The following is a 17411-nucleotide window of genomic DNA, read 5'->3' as shown; positions in this document are numbered from 1 at the left end:
GAAAGTTTCTAGGTTAATCTTTTGGTTTGGTATTCCCTCTTCCACAGGGTAGTATGAATTTGTAGCCTCCCACACTTGTGGCACAGATTTGGGGTTCTGATTTCTGATGGATGTCACTTTCCCTCGGTAGAAAACGAGCTTCATTGACACTTCCCTGGACAGTGGTCAGTGTCTTTCCATTTCATTGTCATGGGCAGAGCAGCTTTGTGAGCCATGGCCTTTGTGGGAAGCCCAAATCCTCACCTCTCATCCCCATGAAACCACCAGTGCCCCCGTTGTTGGCCTCTGAGGCCTATATTGATTTATTAATCTCCTCTTGAGAGGTTTGGCTCCAGCTCCTGTTTTGTTTCTCTGGCACCTGGGGATTTCCTTTACTTGCTTTCAAGCTTAGCATGTATTACACTTTTTTCATTAGACTTTTCTTTTTTTTGCCAGCAAAATTAATGCTTAAGGGTGATACTATTATATCAGCTCTATACAACCTATTGCCTAAAAATTGGAACTATATCTTTCTCATCTTGAGTCCTCTTTAGCATGGAACCCAGACAAGATATGTAGAAGGGATGAACAAATGTTGAATGTGTGAATAAATGGGTCATACACAACTTTGTTGATCCCTCTCACCCCTAGTTTTGTCTCTCCATAGATTGATATCCACAATCATAAAATCTTTGGTCATAGCAGGTCTCCTTGTTCATGACCTAAAACAAAATGAGAAAAACTAATGTGAAAATCAAGAACTTTCCCAGTTTGTGGGCATTGCCCTTCCCAGTCAAGATTATAGACACTGACCTGAGTATGTATGCCTAAGTAGTAGTAAATGCTCCCAACCCTTGAAGGTACAGCAGAAATAAACTCTGGCTATTGACATTCCACTGAGGTATCATCTCAGAGGGGCTATGATGACTCTCCCATTGCACTTAAGGGAGCAGAGAGGGCTCTTGGAGGGATGGGTCATGGATTGCTGTCATTTAACAGAGGCTTCTCATACTACATTGTGTGTACAATGCAGATTCACTTATGGAATGACAGGAATAAAAAGAATCTTATCTGGGATCATCCACGATCATAATTCTTCTAATTAGCTCTGTCCAGGCTACCCTGGATACTATGCAGAAAAGGGCTATTAGTTTTTCCAAATTCTGGATGCATGAAAGTGACGCTGGTCTAATGACTTGCTGGGACTCTGGAGAAGAGGGTGGGCTGGAATAGACAAGACTGACATAATGGCTAAAGAGAAGAGCTAAAAAATTGGGGATAAATAGTAGAGGTAAATAATAAAAGTCTGGAACCCAGGCGGTGAGTTGCGGCTGGGACTCCTGTTATACCATTTCAGACTACACCATGTACATCTCCGTCGTAGTAATTGTTGTCACCACAGCAGAATAATCATTTGTATAGTCATTTGTTAATTATCTTCTTCACATAACAATAAATTCCATGAGGAGGCAGACTGTGTCTGTCTTACTCAACCCAAGATCTACAATGCCAGACACTGAGTAAATATTTGTTGAATAAATGAAGGGAGTCATGAAATCAACCTATGTTGGGCCTTTTTCCCCAATCCTTCCTGAATCCAGATTGAATTTTGTATGGAACCTCCAAACTCACTGACCACCGACAGTTCCATTAATAAGCTCAGCCCCACCTCCCACCCCCAGTTTCACCTCTGTACTGGTCAAAGCAAAGGAGTTAAGCTCTTTGTTTTGTTCCATTTCATTTTGTTTTTCTATTTTCATTTTGGTTTGGCTTGGTTTTGTAACTTCCAAACCAAGGTAGTGAAAACATCCAAGGTACAGAGAAAAATAAAAGCAAACACCATTGTATTTATAGTTTTATAGTAGTTATCTCTGACACAAGGTAACCACAGAAAAGAAATCCAAAACTTTCTTTCTTTCTTCCTTTTTAACCATGCACCATTGTGCCAATCAATCACTTCAGGCCTTTAAATTTTGACCCAAGTGGCAGATGGGCAACCTTTTCTTTGTGGTTAACCTCTTAAAAAAATAAGTACTGAGGTGTATGGGTTTTGGAATTTTCTGTCTAAAATTCACTGCTACATATTTACAATGAAGTGTTTCTCTCTGGGCTAACACTGACAGAAATTATCTTTGAGTAAGTAATACTTGCTCTAAGTTGATAGATACTCTTAATTTTAACGTTTGAGGGAAAGGGTGTGATCTAACTCTGTAAGACGCAGTTTTTTTGGTATTCAATTCAGTGATAGGGTAAATAACATTTGTATTTAAGGGGACTTAGTGTGACCATCCATTCCTTTTAAAGAATCACAGTCTATAAATTTGAAGAGCAGGCTTTTATTTAGAATACCAGAATTTGTGGCCAGCTCTGCCCCTAATTGGGAACATTTATCGGTTAATGTACTTTATAAATCTGACTGGAGAAATTCTCAAGATGGCTTTTGTTCTTAGATTTATTGAATATCTACTATGTGTCAGGTACTATTCTATATACAATATGTGATTCAAAGATTCTTATCTATTACTATAAATAATATATAGGCACAAAATCTGTAGCATAAGTCATAATATGATGCGTCAAAAGAGAGGTAAAGTGCTAAAGAGAGTTCAGAGAAAGCTGAGAAGTAAATAAGAAGAGCTTGTGGTGAAGGTTACCTGAAAAATGAAGAGTATTTCAGCAGATAAAGATGGGAGTGGAGCCAAGAGGAGCATCAGCACAGCCTCAGAAAGATTAGGGCAGTTCACTGGGACTGGTGTGATAGGTACACAGAGAGGAAAGGAGGATATACATCTGGAAAAATGGGATAGGGCCAGAAAATGTAGGGTGTTGAATGCTAGTCTAATGAATCTGAACTTAATTTTCCATTGATAATAATAAGCCATTGAATAATTCTGAACAGAAAACAAACAGGAAGCCTTTGATTAGGGCAATAACATGATTAATATTCTACATTTACGTCATTGCTTTCCAGATCAGGTGGATCTCTAAAATCAGCTTGGGGAGTTTATTTTTTATTTATTTTTGTTTTTATTTTTATTTTCTATTGGAGTATAGTTGATTAACAATGTTGTGTTAGTTTCAGGTATACAGCGAAGTGATTCAGTTATACATATACATCTGTCTTTTTTTTTTTAAGTTCTTTTCTTGGGGAGTTTCTTTCCTTCCTTCCTTCCTTCCTTCCTTCCTTCCTTCCTCCCTCCCTCCCTCCCTCCCTCCCTTCTTCCCTTCCTTCCTTCCTTCCTTCGCCACCTGGCATGTGGGATCTTAGTTCCCCGACCAGGGATTGAACCTGAGCCCCCTGCAGTGGTAGCACCGAGTCTTAACCACTGGACTGCCAGAGAGGTTCCTTGGAGAGTTTATTTTAAAATACAAATTTATAGGCCACACTTCGGAAGTCCTGATTCATTAGAATCTCCTGGAAATCCTGATTTTTCATTCTGATTGATCCTATTCCCAGAGTAGGCAGCTCCCCTAGTGATGGTGACAACAGTGGTGACCCCCACGGTCCAGTGGTAGCAGAGTCATTGGCAATGTTCAGTTTATAGCAGTGGTGGCAGCTGCAGCAATGGCCCCCAGCCAGGAGGGCATGATCATAGCGGTGAGCCCACCTGTTTGCCCCACCTTGGTTCATACTCCTTTTTTGAGCTAGGTTCTTCAGGTTTCCTGATGATAAATTCCTATTCTGCTTAGTTACCCCCAAATCTTTGTCTGTTGTTTGCAGCCAATTCCTCTGGCCAGTACAAAAACCAAGTGGAATTTTCAGGAATGTTCAGTCCCTGCTCATTCCCCCCATCCCCCTCTAACAGAGAAGAAAAAATACAGATGATCCCTTTGTCCTCTGGGAGAAAGCCTAACTGCTTGGTAGTAAAGTCTATTCCTGGCCATGAAATATACTGGAAAAGGTCTTCAAATGCTAGGATGTGAAAGTGAGATTTACACCAAGCATACCCATCCCCCTTCCTGAACCCCACTGCATTGCTCACCTACCTTGACATAGATTTATTTGGGGTGGATTACTTGCCTAGTCAATCAAAGTTCCTCTCAACCTTCTAATGCTTTGGTATTCTAAAGTCTCGATTCTTTAGCCTCCAACTTCTTCTCTTAAATTTAATTCCTCAGGTTTCAGGAAAGTTGCAGCTGTGAGGCTGCCAAGACATTTTGGGAAACAAGCAGCTGTCTACTGCAGGTTTTAATTCTTTCTATTTGGTATCAAAGGTAACTGTGTCTTTTTAAAATCCCTGTTTTCCTTAAATAGATTTTAGGAGGAAATGGTATCCCTTAGCTTAGCTGTGGACCTTCACACCAAGACAAGAATGTGTCTTGTGAGTGCATGGGGTCCAGAGCTTTTGTTTTGAAAGTGGACTTTCTTCTCATTCTTTGCCATTTGCAGGATCAGGAACTGTAAGAATATACATTTTATTTTTAAATCAGCTCATTTGTACTTTTTGAAAGATCTTCATTTTGATCCTAAGACTCTGAATGTTATGGTTTTTCCTCCAGGTAAAACTAAATGGGTCACCAGGCACAGCCTGGAGAGGTAGCAAAGATGGTGTTACAGGAAGTGAGAGGCTCTGATCTGTTCCAATAGGAAGCATTTTCTATGAAACTGCAGGAGCCAGATTTCCTTGGAAGACATTCGTGTAGCAAAGCTCAAGGACTTTTCTCTCTTACCCCTGACACCACATGGTCGTGACGTTGGAACATTAATGTACAATGATGGGGAACAATACCAAATTTCACCTAAAGCAGTGGTTTAGTTTGTATCAAAATTATCTGACTGCTAGTAATGTAGATTTCTAGGCATTGCACCAGACCAGTAGACTAATAGTACCTAATTCTAGGTAAACTTGTGTACATATGTGTGCATGTGTGTATGTGTGTGTGTTGGGGGTAAGGGGCTTGGTCATTTTTTTAAATTAGAAAAATGACTTTAATAAAAGCATAACAGGTAAATCCAAAACAACTAATGATTAATATTGGCAAATGATATCAATATTAACATTTTTCTTTATTAAATTAAACTTTTAATTTTGAGATAACTATAGATTCTCATGCAAGTATAAGAAATAATGCAGGGAGATCACACTGAGTAACTTTTACTGAGTTACCCCTAATGGTAACATTTTGCAAAACTATAGTATAATATCACAATCACAACCAGGGTGTAGACATTGATACAGACAAGATACAGAACAGAACATTTCCATGACTACAGAGATCTCTCCTGTTGCCCTTTTGTAGCCACACTTACTCTCTACACCCCTGTCCGGGTCCTTAACTCCTGGCTACCACTGTTTTCAAGTTCTCTAACATTCCATAAACGTTATGTAGATGGAATCATAAATTCTTTTTCGGATTGCCTTTTTTCACTCAGCATAATTATCTGGTGATTTACCCAAGTTGTATGTATCAATAGTTTTGTTCCTTTTTGTTGCTGAGTGGTATCATATGATATGGATGTACCACAGTTTGTTCAATCATTCAGCCTTTATAGGACATCTGAATTCTTTCCAGTTTGGGGTTATTATGAATAAAACTACTATAAACAATTGTTTATAGGTTTTGTGTGAACATAGTTTTTCATTTCTCTGGGATAAATACCTAGGTGTGCAGCTGCTGGGTGGTATGATAGTTGCCTGTTTAATTTTTAAAGAAACTGCCAAACTATTTCCCGGAGTGGTTGTATCATTTTACATTCCCACCAGCAATGTATGAGTGATTGGATTTCTCCATATCCCTGACAACATTTGGTGTTGTCACTGTTTTGGATTTTAGCCATACTGGTATGTGCATACTGGTATTCTCATTGTGTTTTAAATTTGCTTTTTTCTAATGGCTAAGGATTTTGAACACCGTTTCATGTGTGTGTTTGCCATCTGTGTATCTTCCTCAGTGAAATGTCTCTTCATGTCTTTTGCCCGATTTCTAATTGGATTGTTTGGGTTTTTTTTACTGTTGAGTTTTTAGAGTTCTTTTTATATTCTAGATACTCATCATTGATCAGGTCTGCAAATGTTTTCTCCTGAGCTGTTGCTTATCTTTTCATCACCTTAATAAGATCTTTCAGAGAGCAAAAGTTTTTAATTTTGTTGAAGTTTAATTTATCGGTTTTTCCTTTGATGGATCATGCTTTTGGTGTCAAGTCTAAGAATTCTTTGCCTAGCCCTAGATTGTGAAGATTGTCTCCTTTTTTTCCTCAAGGTTTTATATTTCACATTTAAGTCTGTGATCCAATTTGAGTTAATTTTTTATATTAAGTGTGAGGTTGAAGTTGAGTTGGTTTTCTTTGTCTGTGGATGTCAGTTGCTCCAGCACTGTTTGTTGAAAAGGCTGTCTTCATTGAATTGCCCTTGCACCTTTGTCAAAAATTTGTTGAGCATACTTGTGTGGCTCTCTTTCTGGATTCTCAGATCTGGTCACACATTGAACTATGCGTCTATTCTTCCACTAATACCACACAGTTTTGATTACTGTTGCCATATAATAAGTCTGGAAATTGGGTGGACTGATTCCTCCCACTATTCTTTTTAAAAAACATTTTAGCTATACTAGTTCCTTTGCCTTTTCATATACATTTTAGAATAATCTTTTTTATATTTACAAAAATGTTGCTGAGATTTTTGAATGGAATTGCATTAAATGTGTATATCAATTTGGGGACAATTGACATAATATGTTGAGTCTTCCAATCCCTGAATATATTGATTGTATGTCTCTTCATTAATTTAGGTCTTCTTTGAATTCTTTCATCAGCATTTTGTAGTTTTTAGCATGCGAGTTCTGTATATGTTTTGTTAGTTTTATATCTAAGTATTTCATTGGTTTTTGAAAAATTGTAAATGGTGTTATATTTTTAATTTGTGTCCATGTGTTTATTGCTAGTGTATAGAAATACTATTGATTTTTGTATGATTTTCTTCTATCCTGAGATCTTGATGATCTCACTTATTAATTCTAGGAGATTTTAAAAAAATTTCTTGGGATTTTCTGTGTAGACAATCATGTAAATGGAGACAGTTTTATTTATTCCTTTCCAATTTGGATGCTTTTTATTTTCTTGCTTTGCCTTGCTGCACTGGCTAAAACTTCCAATACTATGTTGAATCAGAGAAGTAGGAGCAGACATCTTTGCCTTGTTCTCAATCTTCTTGTGAATGCACGCAGCCTTTCACTATTAAATGTAATTTTAGCTATAAGTTTTTTTAAAATTAATTAATTAATTAATTTATTTTTGGCTGCATTGGGTCTTCGTTGCTGCGCGTGGGCTTTCTCTAGTTGTGGCGAGCGGGGGCTACTCTTTGTTATGGTGCGTGGGCTTCTCATTGCAGGACCTCTCTTGTTGCGGATCTCGGGCTCTAGGCGCGCAGGCTTCAGTAGTTGTGGCATACAGGCTCAATAGTTGTGGCTCCTGGGCACTAGACCACAGGCTCAGTAGTTGTGGCGCACGGACTTAGTTGCTCCACGGCATGTGGGATCTTCCCGGACCAGGGATCGAACCTGTGTCCCCTGCATTGGCAGGCGGATTCTTAACCACTGCGCCACCAGGGAAGTCCCTAGGTGTTTTTGTAAATACTTTTCATGAGGCTGAGAAATTGCCCTTTATTCCTAATATACTGGGAGTTATTTTTTTTATCATGAATGAGTGTCGAATTTCATCAAACTTTTTTTCTGTGTCAATTGATATGATAATATTTTTTTTCTTTAGCATGTTGATATGGTGGATTACATTGATTGATTTTTGAATCTTGAACCTACCTTGCATACCTGGAATAAATCCCACTTGGTCTTGGTGTATTATTCTTTTAATACATTGATGGATTTGATTTGCTAAATTTTTGTACCTAATATCTAGGGATGTGTGTGTGTGTGTGTTAGGTGAGGGACATTGTCATTCTTAACAAACATACCAAGTGGCTTTGATGTCTGTGGTCTCCATACCATGATTTGAGAGACACTGAATTGAATAAGAGACAGAACCAGGTCTAACAACCAGCTGATGATTTAGGTCAGACAAAACTAACAGGGTTAAGAGAAATAGATCATGAGTTAAGGCAGGATTTCCAGTGTCTAGAAGCCCACATAATGTCCAGAAGATGAAACTGAAGAGCCAAGAGACCAAGTAGAATACACTCCTCCTCCAGAGAACAGGGCTGCTACATAGGAGGTGTGCAGTGCACCTCAAGGCTAGACAGGATGGGCTGGGGGCCCAAACAGAGAAAGATGATTGGAGGATTCTAGAAAAGATTTATAAAACCACCCTGTCTTACCTCAGTGCCATCCCCAAACTGTCCTAAGATGAAAGTTCATGCATCTTGGTCTACCAGCCAAGTGAGATAACACCAAAAAGAAAGATCAGGTTCCTATAAACCCTCGGAACTGTGCAAACAAAACCAGTCTGGGGCTTATCTAGTTACATTAGGTCAAGAACTTATTTCGTGCAGAAGAGCCCATTCCTATGATCTCTACCTGACCACTTCCAGCTCTGGTGACTAGAGAGACCAGAGTGCCCCTAGCGGCCAGGACTAGTGTCAGCAGCTTTCACACCTGGCAAACGTTTCTGTTCCCAGTGGCTTTGAGAAAGTGGTACAGACGAGAGTTTTGCAGGGCTAGAATCAGGGACAGCTGTGGTGGCTGCCCGTTCCTACTTGAAGATGTGCTTCCCAAGGCAGAGCAGAGTGGTGTTGGGAAGCAGAAAAGCCAGCTAATTTGCATGGTAAGTGATAACAGGATTGAGACAACTCTTTCTATCACAGTTCCACACAGAAGAACACAGATGCAGGGTTAAAAACCATAAAATGAAAAAAAAAATTGTCAAAAAGAAGAAAGGCTGGGACTTCTCTGGTGGTGCAATGGTTAAGAATCTGCCTGCCAATGCAGGGGACACAGGTTCGAGCCCTGGTCCGGGAAGATCCCACATGCCTCGGAGCAACTAAGCCCGTGTGCCACAACTACTGAGCCTGCGCTCTAGAGCCTGCGAGCCACAACTACTGAGCCCCCTTGCTGCAAATACTGAAGGCTGCACGCCTAAAGCCCATGCTCTGCAACAAAGAGAAGCCACCACAATAAGAAGCCCACACACCGCAACGAAGAGTAGCCCCTGCTCGCCGCAACTAGAGAAAGCCCGCACGCAGCAACAAAGACCCAACAGAGCCAAAAATAAATAAATAAATTTATTAAAAAAAAAAAAAGAAGAAAGACTATGCAAGTGGGTCTGTAGTCACTTGGGTGCAATAGAGAGAGCCCTTCAGAGTCACTGCCTAAGAATTAATAATAACTACATCACTGCATCATCTCTAACTTACAAAATAATAATTGCTACTATATAATAAATGCTTACTACGTCCAAGAATTGTGTAATGTATTATATATACATTATTGTAAATCTTCACGTAATAGGTGAAATATCTTGAGCATATTAAACAAATGTATTTTTGCCCTAGGTAATCCCTGGGGCCAAGTTATCTTATGGATCTCATTTCCAGAGCCACTCTTGAGGCATTCAGTATATAGAGGTTGATATCATGGTGTAAAATAGATACCACTTCCATCAAATGGTCAGACTATGTAGCCATCTGCCCCAACAAACAGGGAGGACATAACATAGAGAAAGTAAAGAATTGAACCACAAGGAGATATTATCTCACACCTGTCAGAATGGCTGTTATCAAAAAGACAAGAAATAACTAGTGTTGGTGAGGGTGTGGAGAAAAGGGAACCCTCTTGCACTGTTGGTGGGAATGTAAATGGGTGCAGCCACTGTGGAGAACAGTATGGAGGTTCCTCAAATAATTAAAAATAGAACTACCATATGATCCAGCTATTCCATTTCTGGATGTTTATCTGAGGAAAATAAAAACACTCATTTGAAAAGATATATGCACCCCTGTGTTCATTGCAGTATTATTTACAGTAGCCAAGACATGGAAACAACTCAAATGTCCATTGATAGATGAATAGATAAACAAGATGTGGTATACATACATAATAGAATACTACTCAACCATAAAAAAGAAAGAAATCTTGCCATTTGTGACAACGTGGATGGACCTTGAGGGTATTATGCTAAATGAAATAAATCAGTCAGAGTAAGACTAATACCTTACGATTTCACTTATATGTGGAATCTGAAAAACAAAAAAATGAACAAACAAAACAAAACAAAGCAAGACTTAGATACAGAGAACAGATTGGAGGTTATCAGAGAAGAAGGAGGTTAGGGGGGTGGTGGGTAAAAAGAACGAAGGGGGTCAATTGTATGGTGACAGATGGTAACTAGACTTATTGTGGTGATCACTTTGTAGTGTACACAAATATTGAATTATTAAGTTGTACACTTCAAATTAGTGTGTTTACCAATTTTACCTCAATTTTTAAAAAAAGAAAAGAAAAAGTTGAAATCCACATTTTTTTTTTATTGAAGTATAGCTGATTTACAGTATTGTGTTAGCTTCAGGTGTATAGCAAAGTGATTCATATATATACATATATATATATTATTTTCCATTATAAGTAATTGTAAGATATTGAATATAGTTCCCTGTTGTATACAGTAAATCCTGTTGTTTATCTATTTTATATATAATAATACATATCTGTTAATCCCATACTCTTAATTTATCCCTCCCCTTCCTTTCCCCTTTGGTAACCATAAGTTTGTTTTCTATATCTCTGAGTGTGTTTCTGTTTTTTCTTTTCTTTTTTTTTTTTTTTGCAGTATCTTTCCAAACTAGTCTGTTTCTGTTTTGTAAATAAATTCATTCGTATTATTTTTTAGATTCTACATATAAGTGATATCATATAATATTTGTCTTTCTCTGGCTGACTTACTTCACTTAATATGATATTCTCTAGGTCCATCCATGTTGCTGCAAATAGCAATATTTCATTCTTTATTATGACTGAGTAATATTCCATTGTAATATATATACCACATCTTCTGTATCCGTCTGTTTGTCGATGGACATTTAGGTTGCTTCCATGTCTTGGCTGTTGTAAATAGTGCTGCTATGAACATTGGGGTGCATGTATCTTTTTCAATTAGAGTTTTCATCTTTTCCAGATAGATGCCCAGGAGCAGGGTCACTGAATCATATGGTAGCTCTGTTTTTAGTTTTGTAAGGGACTGCCCTAATGTTTTCCATAATGGCTGCACCAATTTACATTCCCACCAACAGTGTAGGAGGGTTCCCTTTTCCCCACACCCTCTCCAGCATTTATTTATTTATTTAAATCTATCTATCTATTTATTTTTGGCTGTGCTGGGTCTTCGTTGTGCTGTGCAGGCTTCTCATTGCGGTGGCTTCTCTTGTTGTAGAGCACGGGTTCTAGGCGCACAGGCTTCAGTAGTAGTGGCTCGCGGGCTCTAGAGCGCAGGCTCAGTAGTTGTGGCACACGGGCTTAGTTGCTCCACAGCATGTGGGATCTTCCCGGACCAGGGCTCGAACCCGTGTCCCCTGCATTGGCAGGCGGACTCTTAATCACTGCGCAACCAGGGAAGTCCCTCCAACATTTATAACTTGTAGACTTTTTGATAGTCATTCTGACCAGTGTGAGGTGATACCTCATTGTAGTTTTGGTTTGCATTTCTCTAATAATTAGCGATGTTGAACATCTTTTCATGTGCCTTTTGGCCATCTGTAGATCTTCTTTGGAGAAATGTCTATTTAGCTCTTCTGCCCATTTTTTGAATGGGTTGTGTTTTTCTTTTTTCTTTTGGCCTCGCTGTGAGGCTTGTGGGATCTCAGTTCCCCGACCAGGGATTGAACCTGGGCCATGGTAGTGAAAGCACCGAATCCTAACCACTAGGCAACTAGGGAACTACTGGGTTGTTTGTTTTTTTGATATTGAGTTGTATGAACTGTTTGTATATTTTGGAAATTAACCCCTTGTGGGTCACACAGTTTGCAAATATTTTCTCCCAGTTTGTAGGTTGTCTTTTCATTCTGTTTATTGAAATTCACACTTTTTGACCCTAGGAGATTTTAAGAAATAGAAGAGGTGTACAAAGAGAAAGATAGAGACCTTTCTCCTCAGGGCTGACACTTGGGATAGGGTGGCAAACATCCAGTGGTGTTAGAAATATTTAGGAATCCAAAGGATATCAGGCTTGGTGACCTCCTTCTCCTTGGTGTTTTCCTGGACTGGGATTCTTTCCCCATGCCTGGGGACGGTTGTTGGGTGATGAGGCTGAGTGAAAGGAGCTGTGGCTCACTGAGACCCTACAGGAAGGGAGCCAGGGGAGTGATATCCCACCCTTACTTTCCTCCCTCCTTCTCACTGACCAAATACAACTGGAAGCCAGTAAGCAAAGGAGCCACAGAAATGGTCCATAGAAGTCAGCCTCGAGCAGGGTGGAGAAGATTGTAATGTGAAGGGACAAATGGAAGACATGTGGCACCCCTGCTTACTTTTATCATTATTTTATCACTATTTCCACACACACACACACACACACACACACACACACATACATACACACACTACAACCAGCAACTCTCAACTAACAGTTTTCTACCTTGGATCCGAGTCACTGGGACGCGGGGCTTTGTACATGCTGTTCCTGCTGTCTAAAACACTCTTTCCTTCACCTATACTCATCCTTCTAGTCTCACTTTAGACATCATTTCCTCCAGGAAGCCTGTCTTGGTCTCCAGGCCTGGGGTGGATGCCCTCCTCTATGTTCCCACAATAATTATGGTTAATATATTTAAGTGCATACTGTGGTAAGCGCAGTTCTAAGTAACACCTAACATGTATTAACTCATTTATTCCTTATAATCTTATCAGGAAGGTATTACCATTATGCCCAATTTACAGACAAGAAAACTGAGGCACAGAGCAGGTAACTGATCAAGGTCACACAAGTAGTGAGTGATGGAGCCTATATTTGAGTTGGAGCAGACAGGAACTGGAGCCAAGCTGTTAACTACTGTGCTAAACTGCTTCCCGTTCCAAACTGTACTTGTTCCTAGACCAGTCACAGTGCCTGGTGCACACAAGACATTCAGTAACTACTGGAAAATTTAATTAGTTAGTTAATTAATCTATGTAGGACAGGAGTCCTAAGTCAGTTTTTTTTAGAACATCTGGGTGAGAAGGATTTGTTATATAGCTTTTGCTTTGTCCCCATCAAATACTTACATGAGATTATGTTTTAATGCCCAAGATTTGGCTAAGAACTTCTGATACACCAGAATTTATTTTCCTGGTTGTTCTTGGGAGTTCAAGTGTCCATATGATGAAGCATCTGACAGTACAATTTCTGCAGAAACCATTAATGGTATCCACTTCAGCAATTATATTTATCATTTCCCACCTGGGAATTCAAGCCCTATCTTTTGCTCACACGAATGTGCAGTAACTTATGGATCTGCTGCTGTGTCTGACGCCACAGTTTCTGTAAAAACCATTAGCGGTGTCTGCTTCAGCAATGAGGTGCAGGAATCAGCTCTTGGAAGAAATCAAAGAAAAGAGGAAGGTGGCTATGTAGATGAGTTGTGGGAAGATGGTCTAATATACAGGAAGGAAACAGCTCTAATGGGAAAAGAATGAAGAAGGCATATTGGATTTGACTGGATAAAGAGTTAAACTGAGATATTGTAAAAGTGAGGAGAATCAAGAAACTAGAATTTTGGGGTGCACCTTCCCTATGACAGGCACCATGTGTTAAATAACAATTCATTTAATCATTACAGCAATCCAGAGGGAAAGTCTTCAGTTTACAGATGAGAAGACAGAAGGTCAAAGAGATTAAGTATTTGCCCAGGTTTATGCAGAAGGAGGCCATGCTGGACTTCAAAGCCCATGCTCTTCTGCTTTTAGTCCTCACAGTGCATAGCTTAGAACTTCCGTGTCTAGTACAGAGGCCAAAACTTCACTCACTCATTCATTCATTTATTCATTCATTCATTCATGAATATTTATTGAGTGCCTACATTATGCTAAGCACTGTGCTAATTGCTGGGAATATTATAGTGAAGAAGGCACATCCATAGCTTCAAGGATCACATTCATCATTGTGAAACATGCAATGATAGGATGCTTTGCGGGGGGAGTGCAAGGACATCTAACCCAGTCTTGGAGGAGTTAGACATTGATCTTAAGGAAGGCTTACAAAGTAAGTGAATTCAAATGGAGCCTTGAGAGACTAGGGATTAGCAAGGAAAAAAGTGGACAGGTATTCCAGGAAGAGGTTGCAGCTGATACAGAGGCCTGGAGATCTCCCAGAACTGCAAGTAGCTCAGCAGGAGGGAGGATGACAGCAAGAGATAAAACAGGGCAGATACACAGGGGTCCAAATGTGTAGAGCCTTGTGTAATATATGAAGGATTCTTGACTTTGTCTTGAGAGCCATGAGGAGACAGCAGGATGACATTATCAGATGTGTGTTACGGAAGGGTAACCTAGCTGTTGTGTGAAGAATGAGTTAGAGGGGATAAGAATGGAGGCAAGAGTGAGAGCTTGAACTAACATAGTGGCACTGGGGAAGAGAGAGAGATTCAGAAAATATCAAGAAGGCAGAATCAACAGGACCTGGTTACTAAGTGCCTGTGAGGAATGAGGGAGAGGGGAGTCAATGAGGATGCCATAGTTTCTGATTTGGGCCACTGAGAGGTGAAAGGTGTTGGCAGTCCCTGAAATAGGGGAGAAGCAACAGGATTTGGGCAGATTATATTGATCTTAATATGGGACATCCAAATGAAAAGACCCAGTAGGCAGTTGATTATATGTGTCTAGACCTCAGGATGGAGATCTAGACTGAATGGAACAGTTCGAGTAATCAACATAAAGATCATTGTTCCCAAACTTGGCTAGGAATCAGAATTGCCGGGGGGCTTCTTGCAATAAGATGTCTGACCTCACTGAAGACTAACGAAATCAAAATTTTCAGGAGGCAGGATGTAGATGCATATGTTTTTAAAGAGCTCCATCAGGGTTCTCATGCCCTGCCAAGGTTGAAATTTATTGGTATGTGTGGTAACCAGAAAGTGCATTGCTCAGACCTCCTTCAAGAGAAACCGCTAGGAGAAGCATAGTTGACTGACAGACCCAGCTCACCCTGCTCTGGATCCTGTCCTGTGTTCACACCGAGGCCACACTTCCCAGCCAGCCACAGGACTACTTAACAGGTGACTTTGGTTCCAGGATTCTCCATAGAACTGACTAGAACTTTCTTAGAACTGGCTGGCAGTCTGAGACTCTTCCTACCAATCTTCCGTCCTTCCCCCTCTTCTTCCAAAGGTGTCAGAATGACATCATGATCTAAATGTTTTCCCAGACTATTTCTTCTCCCTTCCCTGTATCCTTTACAAATGTTCCCCCAATCTCTTGCACACCTTATCACATCTTGGTGAATGCTTTTTGGAAAACCTGAATTGACACAATATGGATGATAATTGAAGGCACAGAAGTGATGAAGATCATCCAGGAGAGAAGAGAAGAGAGCCAAAACAGAACCCTGAGGATCATTTACATTCAAGGATGAGCAGAGGAAGAGGTGTCTAGAGAAAGAGACTGAGAAGTGGTCAGAGAAGCAGGATGGAAACCAAGAGAACACGGCTTCATAGAATCCTAGGAAAGAGAGCTTCAAAACAGTGACATGGTTAATATGGGCAAACGCTACAGAGGTCAAATGTTTAACAACAGGGATTGGAGATCTTAGTGAGAGTCACTTCAGTGGCATGAGAAGCCAAGACTGCAGTAGCCAAGCGATAAATGACAGGTAAGGATGAGGAAATATTGAGTGCAGGCACCTCTGTGTAGAGTCTTGTCTATGAAAGGGAGAAAATAAGTCTGGGTAGATACGGAGTTCAGAGAGGGTTCATTTTTTTTAAGATGAGGGCCTGTTTAAATTTTTCCAGGAGGGAACTAGTGTGAGAGCAAGAGTAAAGATACAATATTGAGAGACAGTAGAACCAAATGAGATCAGATTACAGGTAGAGAGAACAGATTTAAATAAGAGGCAGTACATCTTTCCCATTTTGGCAATGGGAGAAAGAAGGAAGAAAAGGTAGAGACACTAGGAAATTTGTGCATTAGGTAGCAGAAAGTTGAGGGAGCTCCCAAATGATGGCTTCTATTTTCCTTAAGGTGAAGTCTCCAATAGAGGGTGAGGAGTGATGGGCTATAGGTTAAGAAAAGGGTGGAGGAGTTTGAAATGATTTCTGTAGAGAGTGAGAGTAAAGCTACCCAGACAACAGGATTGTCAGGCAGCCACTGAGGACCTGGTTGGAGTCCAGGAGTTCGGAGTGATTTGACTATATGCGTTTGTAGAGTTGGTTTTTTTTTCCCATCAGCGCCCACAGACTAGGTGTGGGGCACAGGAGGCATGAGGTTGGGTTCTCCAGGCTTGGCGTTTTGCCGGGCATGTGTGATGGAAGGACCAAAGAGGGAGGTGGTGGAGGAAACTGGATAGAGAGTGGTAGAAGTGATGGACTATAGGCTCTAGATTAGATAGAAAAGAAAATGCAGAGAAGATGAAGAAACAAGAACGACAAGGACAGTGGGACAGAGTGGGAGAAACGTGAGGATAGGAGATTATGATCCAGTTAATGGAATGTTTGAAAATTTTAGAGGTGGAATCATTTTAGGAGGTGGTGAGGTCTAAAATGTATCAACTGAAGTAGGTGATGGTATTTGGAGTTGAATAGGTAAAGAAACAAGACACTGAAGTGTTGAATGGGTCTTTCATATGGATGTTGAAGCAACCATCAGTGATGATAAATTGGGGGAAAGAGGGAATGAGAAGTCAAGGTTCACAGTGAATGATGGAACATAATGAGGTTAACAAATAAGAGAGATGAGGAAGCAGGGACAGTAAAACCAGGTTATGGTCCTTAAAAGAGGATGGAAAAATAATGGCCTGAATGCATCATTATTTAGGGAAGATGCTGTCAAGCTAATCTCTTGACCTCAGGGTACATCATGCGTGGAAGAGTGAGAAGCAACTATTCGGAGGGTGACAGGGCAAGCAGTTTCCTTTGGGAAGGTCTGGGTTTCAGTTTAGGCAAGGAGAGCTAGGGAACACTTTGTGATGTTGAAAATCCAGTGGAGTTCGTGTATAGGAAATAGGGTTTCCCAAGAGCACAATGGGCAGATTTAGGAGGGAGAGGAAAAGCAGTGATTGGGGCAGGAGAAAGAGGAAAAAAATAGTCTGGGGAAGACAGTTTAAGAGTTGAGAGATGACAAAGAAGTTTCATCTTGAGTGGTGTCCAGTGCTGACATGGAAGTAAACCATGATGAACTAAAAGTAGGGTATCTGGAAGCCTTCCCATAGTGGCTTTATAAATAGGAAAGAGTTGGGTTTCTGTAAAAAGTCAGGCATGGTCCAGGTTGATTAATACTTCCAAGAAAACTCTAGTCTACATGAGCCCATGAGCAATGATGGTATCATGGTTTCAGTCTAAGACAGTATGAATTGTGAGATTATGCAA

This window comes from Eubalaena glacialis, chromosome 4 (assembly GCF_028564815.1).
Source record: "Eubalaena glacialis isolate mEubGla1 chromosome 4, mEubGla1.1.hap2.+ XY, whole genome shotgun sequence".
Taxonomy (NCBI): Eukaryota; Metazoa; Chordata; class Mammalia; order Artiodactyla; family Balaenidae; genus Eubalaena; species Eubalaena glacialis.
Note: the sequence above shows the minus strand (reverse complement) of the source record.